Source organism: Megascapheus bottae, chromosome 7 (assembly GCF_031878675.1).
Source record: "Megascapheus bottae isolate mThoBot1 chromosome 7, mThoBot2.hap1, whole genome shotgun sequence".
Lineage (NCBI taxonomy): Eukaryota > Metazoa > Chordata > Mammalia > Rodentia > Geomyidae > Megascapheus > Megascapheus bottae.
The window spans coordinates 57439811-57447520 of NC_143515.1; positions in this window are offsets into that span (position 1 = coordinate 57439811).

Sequence of the window (7710 nt, forward strand, 5' to 3'; positions counted from 1 at the left end):
CTGAGCCTAGTTGGGGGAGGGAGGTCACTGGGGATGCACCTTGGAAGAATCTGTTGTTGTCCCTAGCTCCTCCCTATCTCCTGCCCTGTTTCCTGGCTGCCATGCAGTAAGCAGCTTTCCCTTGCCATGTCTTTCCATCATGATGCTTCTGCCTTAACACAGGCCTAAAAAGCGATAGAGCCAACTGACTGGACTAAAACCACCAGCCAAAAACAAACCCTTCCTTCTTTTTCCTTTTCTCTGTAAGCTATGTGTTACAAGACAAAAAGCTAACAGGAAGAGTAAAGTGTATGCTATTTGTTTAACTACAATTTAAAAAAAAAGTACACTAAGTTCTAACAGATGAATAAAAGAGTTTACAAGACAGTAGAGTATCTTTCACGCACAAAATCTTTGGAAGCTGCTTATAGCCCAGTTTTCCTATAATTCATAAGATTCCATTACATATTTTATAAATAATTAAAAGAGATTCTAAACAAAGTAATGACACAGAGATGGAAATTAATTATTCTGATTTGATCAGTACACATAGTATGCATATACTTGTGAGAACCACAGAAGCCGAGCTGTGAGACCCAAAAGGATTGGCAGATTAGAAGGCCTTCTCCCAAAATACTCTTAGAACACTCAATTTCCTGGAAAGGTCAATCAGTCCTGGCCTAATAGGAATAGCACACTGTATCCCATAACTCTGTATGAATATTACTTGTTAACCTGTTAGTAAAAATATTGTTAATAAAATAAAATAATTGAGAAGATAAGCCTGCTTATATATCAGGGTGACATTTGTTTTTTTTGTCTGGTGGTCATGGAGCTTGAACTCAGCTTGGACACTGTCCCTGAGCTCTTCAGCTCAAGGTTACTGCCCTACCCTTGAGTCAAGTCCCACTTCCCATTTTCTAGAGGTTAATTGGAGATAAGAGTCTCATCTCAGGTCCTTTTGTGCCCCCCGCTTGATCCTCAGATCTCAGCCTCCTGAGTAGCTAGGATTACAGGCATGAGCCACCATGCCCGGCCAGGGTGACATTTTCAACAGTTCTAAAATCTATTTCTCAAAACAGCCCAAAATATTTGTGGGTAGCAATGAATTATCATCCTTCCACAAGAAGAAAACTGGAGATGAATAACTGCTTAATGATTAAAGTGGCTTGCACCTTAACCTAAGCCTACCTCTCCATGCTAACAAGAGAAAAACCTGAATGAATTAAGCCAATGTCCAATTAAACTCTTCAGGCCTATTTCACCAAACAGCATTAATGTAAAACAAGATATTGTCTTTCTTTTTAAGAAGACAGAATCTGCTCTTTGGCTAGCTTTATTATTTAGAAAAAAATCATGCTAGTACAGGGCTTGACCTCAGGCCTTTACGCTCTTACTTAAGTTTTTTTGCTTACCATTGGCACTCTTCCACTTAAGTCACCCTTTTATTTTGCTGGTTTATTGGAGGAGAAGTCCTGTAATTTTTTTTTTTTTTGGTCAGTAGTGTGGCTTGCACTCTAGGCCTGGATGCTGTCCCTGAGCAATTCAGCTCAAGAATATCGCCCTACCCCTTGAGCCACTGCACCCCTTCCATTTTTCTGGTGGTTAATTGGAGATTAGAGTCTCATGGTCTTTAGTACCTGGGCTGGCTTTGAACTGTGATTCTCAGATCTCAACCTCCTGAGCTGCTAGGATTACAGGCGTGAGTCACTATGCCTGGCAGTCCTGTAGACTTTTATGCTCAGTCCGGCTTCAAAGGGTGATCCTAAGATGTGAGTCTCCAAGCTAGAAAATAGGTGTGAGCCACTAATGTCCAGTTGGATTTTTTGCTTTTTAATTTGCAAATTGCATCTGCTTGGGATTTTTTCCCCTTTTTATTGTATTTTATTGTCATGGTAATGTATAGAGGGGTTACAGTTACATTTGTCAGGTAGTAGGCGCATTACTTCTTGAACCTTGATACCCCTTCTAGCGTTTTTGTCCCCCTTTCCCTCTCCCTGCTAGGGTTTTAAGTGGACATTTTTTTCCCAATTACTGTTCATAAAACATGAAGAATAAATGACCCATCCACTAAAATGAGTAAGACAGGGGAAAAAATATAAAAGGGGAAGTGGTGCTGTGGTTCAAGGGGCAGAGCAGTAGCCTTGAGCTGAAGAGCTCAGGAACAATGCATAGGCCCAGAGTTCAAGTCCCACAACCGACAAAAAAATTAATTTAAATTAAAAAATAAAAGGATAAATATGAAAATGTGGATTCCTGCTTGATTTAACAGTTCTGGGGCTTTTCTTTAGACCATGAAATAGAAAAAAGAGTTGGTATTGTAATACACTATAATCCTTGCTACTTGACAGGCTGGAGCATGACTATCTTTTAGACCCAGGAATTTGAAGCCAGTAACATAAGGAGATTCTCTGAGAGGGAGGGGTGGACAAAAATAATTCTCATAAATATAATCACAAATTTAACAAGAGAAACAGAATATTGAAATAACAGTCTGAGTAAAGTGTACATAACTACAGGAAGAAAATAGCTTCATTTAGAAAATACAGTTCATTTGAGTAAATTGAACAAAATTGCAGATTCACCAAGTGTATAAGAAACAATTTACCTACTACCTTCCATTTGTGATGCAATAAGGGTCTATCAGATACAAATCAGTTTATGGACATAAAATACATTTAAACAAATAAAATGCACCTCAAACTCCTTAGTGTTTCTGAAATATACATTAAATATATGGCATACTTTTCCAAAAAGACCCCGGGGACACTTGACTCTTCCAGAACATTAAAATAATGGTATATGCAGCATAACAAAAACCGTAGGAACATATAAAAAGAAACTGACTCTCTGAATCAGATCACAGAGATTGAATCTTTAGAATCCTGATGCTACTCTAAAACTAAAATGATGTAAATGATCCTTAGCAAGTAACATTTTAAAGGTAGCATTTACAAATACTATGATATAATTTTCTGCTGACTTTTATTTTGTCCAGAGAGGCACCTGATTGCTTGTGTGTATATGAAATGGCTGAAATGATCTGTCTGAGGCCAGTCTCTTTTCCCTAGACGGCTCACAGTTTCAGTTATAAAAATACATTGGTTGGGGGGGTGGGGGGGAGGGTAATGAGTACCAAGACATGTAAAAGGGTATCAATGTATGTGAATTAATGCACCTTCTATCTGGCAAATATCATGTAACCCTTTTACTAATTACAATAAAAAATACATTGGTTGTCTTTTCTACCAAAATATATGGGCTATCTGCATGACAAATTGGTGTGTCCAGGTCTAAAGTTTTACCAGAAGATTTGCCATGCATTGGAATTCCAAGAGATTTCTAAAACCCTACTCTTTACGAGTTACTCTGTGGTCTTCTTCTGTGGGCAGATGTCCGTGGTTCTCCCTGATGCTTACTAATCAGTGGTGACAGGATGTATGAGGCCAGCAACCACGGGGAGACAAGTCAACTAAGTTAGTGGCTCCAACCCACAAAGAGTAGGAACATGGCAGAGACACTATTTTTTACTTGACTACACAAAAAAAAAGATTTTAGGTTTTGTTTTTGTTTTAAAGAAAATGAAAGATATGAGCTCAGGGCTGTGGTGAGCTCATGAAAGGGCTACTGAAAGGGCTGTGCTCTTATACAGAAGCTAGTAAAACCAAAGGAGGACATATGTAAGTATATATATATTTTGCTAGTCCTGGGGCTTGAACTCAGAGCTTGAGCACACTGTCTTTGGACACCTTTTGCCACTTGAGCCATAGCACTACTTCCGGCTTTTTCTATGTATGTGATACCAAGGAATTGAACCCAGGACTTCAGGTATGTGAGGCAAGCACTCTACCTCTAGGCCACGCTTCCAGCCCAATATTCTTATATACTTAGGAGAGGGACACAAAGGCTCAATGCCTATGTACCTCCAAACATATAAAATAATGTTTATCAAAATGAACCTCAGTAAATTGAAACAAGAGGGTTTTTTTCCTTTGTTGTTTTTGTTTGATTTATGCTTGTTCATTTACCTGTCTTCGGGAGGGTAAGGAGGGGGGCAGAAATGGAAGGATAGGGGGAACAAGTACAGCGCAGTGGCACTCACTAGACACTGTTTTGAAAAGGAACTACACAACTTGTGGGTGGGGATGGGGACAAAAAAAACTAGGAGAGAGAAAAGGAAGGGGTGATGCTGTCCAAGAAGAAATCTCTTCATAGACTGGATACCCATGGCTCACACCTGTAAGCCTAGCTATTTATGAGGCTGAGATCTGAGGATCTCAATTCAAAGCTCATGGGGCAGGAAAGTCTGTGAGACTCTTATCTCCAATTTACCATCAGAAAACTAGAAGTGGGCCGGGAATTTGGCCTAGTGGTAGAGTGCTTGCCTAGCAGGCACGAAGACCTGGGTTCAATTCCTCAATACCACATACATAGAAAAAAGCCAGAAGTGGTGCTGAGACTCAAGTGGTAGATCCCTATCCTTGAGAAAGTCCAAGGACAGTGTTCAGGCCCTGAGCTCAAGCCCAGGACTGGCAAAAAAAAAAAGAAAAAAGAAAACTAAAAATGATGCTGTGGTTCAAAATGGTAGAGCATTAGTTTTGAGCAAAACAGCTCAGGAACAATGCCTGAGTTCAAGGCCCACAACCAAAGGGGAAAAAAAAGGAAATCTACTCATTACCTGACTTATGAGACTATATATAACCTTTGTAATAACATAAAAAATAGGAAGGAGAGAGAGAGAGAGAGAGAGAGAGAGAGAGAGAGAGAGAGAGAGAAGAAAGGAAGGAAAACAAGGAGAGAAAGAAAGAGACTGAGATCTGATCATGGTTTGAAGCCAGCCTAGGTGAATAAAAAAAAAAGTCCACAAGATTCTTATCTCCAATTAGCCACCATAAAGTTGGAACTAGAACTGTGACTTAAGTGGTAGAGTGGCAGCCTTCAGGGAAATAACAACAACAAAAGCTGGAGAAAATGAAAGTAGGGGGGAACCCAGAATCCAAGTTTTCAGTACTGGCCTGACCAGAAAACTGAAGTCCCTGTCATCTTCCTACCAGCAATATTTCTTCCCTCTACTAAGGAGGCTCTCAGTGGTTAGACAGCTCTGCCAAGACCCCAAAAGCAAATGAATTCTCATTTCTGACTCATGCCAGCCTCACTGGTAAAGTCTAGATTACCTGACTATCCCCTGGCTTAACAAAAAGGCTCTGGTTGAAGAAATGATGGACTTGATAAAGCAGAAAATACACAAGAATTGGCAAAGATACTAAAGTCCATTTGCTCAACCTCACATATTAAATGGTTACTAGATGCCAGGCCCAATGCTTTCACACTGTGTTCCATCCTTTCTGCCTCTCTCAGTAACCCAATTCCATCACCATTATGGATCATGAAGTTGGAAGTTTCTCCAAGGCTGGGATCTTGTTATATCACTTGGCACATTACCATAAAATAAATAACAAAAGCTGTAAAGCTCCTAGAAGTAAGGAGTGCAAGCGAGGCAGGAAAGAGCAAAGCTAGGCTATTCTATCTTAGCCTTAAAAAGAAAACAAAATAGAGGAGTGTTGCCGGCAGAAGGAATAGTACACACAAAGGCCTGGACAGAGGGAAACTGTGGACATTTTAAAGAAGCCAAGTTGCTGTGAGTATATCGCAATGGCTCTTAATCACCTGGAGAAACAGGCCAAAGCTAGTCACCAGCTACATTCGGTTGTACTAGCACACAGAGAAGAGGGTGGCAAGGGTGACAAACATGACCGTTTAAAGTCTTCCTATATAATTCTGAGGAATACCCCTGGCTGAGAACATTATTTATTTATCTGGAGGGATGGCAGAGGAGATGAGGATGAGGAGGTGAGGAAGGGAAGTTGTGGCTCTCACCCCTTTGTTCCCTAAGTTTCCTATTCATGTTCACTCCCATATCCTGTTCACAAAAGCCCCTGCTGTCAGATGGCTAGAGAAATCCTCCTTGCTGAGGACTTGATGTGTTGTTCTCCTGCTGAATGAATGATATTCTAGACAATTCAGTACACTCCAAGAAGTGCCAGTGTGGCCCTAAGGGAAGTCATTCTCTCCTTAGGGATCTCAGTCTGCTCAGACCTTTAGGACTAAAGGTATGGCCAGTGGCATCATTGCAGTAGGGAAGGATCTTGTAGCAGATGGTTTTGCCACTTGGTTCTTAATAACTTCCAACTTCCTGCAGGTTGAATATGTAATATCTAAACAGCGAATCACAGCTGGATCTGCAGACGTGATCTGTAGGGATTGGTGGGTCTTTCTTAGCAGAGATGGTTTTTGAATGAAAAATAAAGAAAGAAATGATGGAGGGAAAAATATGTAAATAATAGAGGAAAGATAATCCCAGACAACTCTTCTCCCAGAAAAATCAGTTCTTTCCTCCCTAAGAAAGCAGAATCCCATCTATCTCAACTCATCCCAAGTGTTTTGTGAAGGACATTGATGGATATGATTGGTCAACTCCCAAATAGAACAAGAGCTGGCCTTGCTCATCTGTGGTTCTGGAAGGAAGCTAGCAGAAGGAGAGGAAGGAGAGGATGTAAAGGGAAGACTGGCTCTGCAGGATGGTAGCCTAGACTCCTCTGTGGTTCTCTGCACAGCCTGGGGCAGCACTGACATAACTAGTCCCTTCTGTCTTGCTACCTAATTGCTCCAGGCCTAGCTGTTCTCAGGATTTCTACCCCTGCCTTACCTCAAGCTCAGACACTGGGAAATGCTGTTGCTCCCTCTCACACACTCCACACTGGTATCAGGGATTGTTTTTTCCAGAGGCTCTCCCTGCCTCTTCTTTGTCAGTGCAGCTGCCTCAATTCCTGGCTGTATCTTAGATAAGTCAATCAATGTCACTGTCCTTTAAGCCTCTTCAAGTCCAGTTTTAAATCCTCAGGACAGTAGAGTAGCTGTTTAGTATTAAAGTAGATGCTGTGTGGTCTGTCCAAGTGCTCACCCTCATAGATACAGTACTAAAGAGGTTTCTGGGTTCTCTCTAGACAGAGCCTAAAAGTATAGACAAGTGAAAATTGTCTACGGCATAAGCCAAGAGGAAAAGAACTAGGAAGGAAGGGGAGTAGGGGAAAAGTTCACCAAAATGGAGAAGAATTTTTACCATGCTGTCCCTCTCACTAGATTCTGAAGTAGTAGAATGGGAAGAGAGGCAAGGCAGTATGGCTTATCCGTTTTGGCCTCTCACTGTGAGCACAAAGAGGCATTTGCCCAAGGAGTAAACATTCGTCTAATGATTTCTATGTACCTGATTCAGTAAATAGCTACAGAGATGATTTAATGCTATTGCATCTCTGCATTTCACACATGATATTTTTCCCAAGTAATGTTTTCATTGTCATTTTAAGATTCAAAGTTTGAAAAACAAAATGAAAGCCCTTAAAGTACAGTTAGGTGAGCCACTGAAATCAGATGGCATAAAGTCGATGGTACATTTTCTTTCCTGTTTTGTTTTTTTTTTAATTTGTCGTGGGGCTTGAACTCTGGGCCTGGGTGCTGTCCCTGAACTCTTCAGCTCAAGGCTACTGCCCTACCCCTTTAGCCACAGCACCACTTCCCATTTTCTAGTGGTTAACTGGAGATTAGAATCTCAAGGACTGTCGTGCCAGGGCTGGCTTTGAACCACGATCCTCAGATCTCAGCCTCCTGAGTAACTAGGATTACAGGTGTGAGCCACCGTGCCCGGCTGGATGGTACACTTCTTCATTGCCTGGA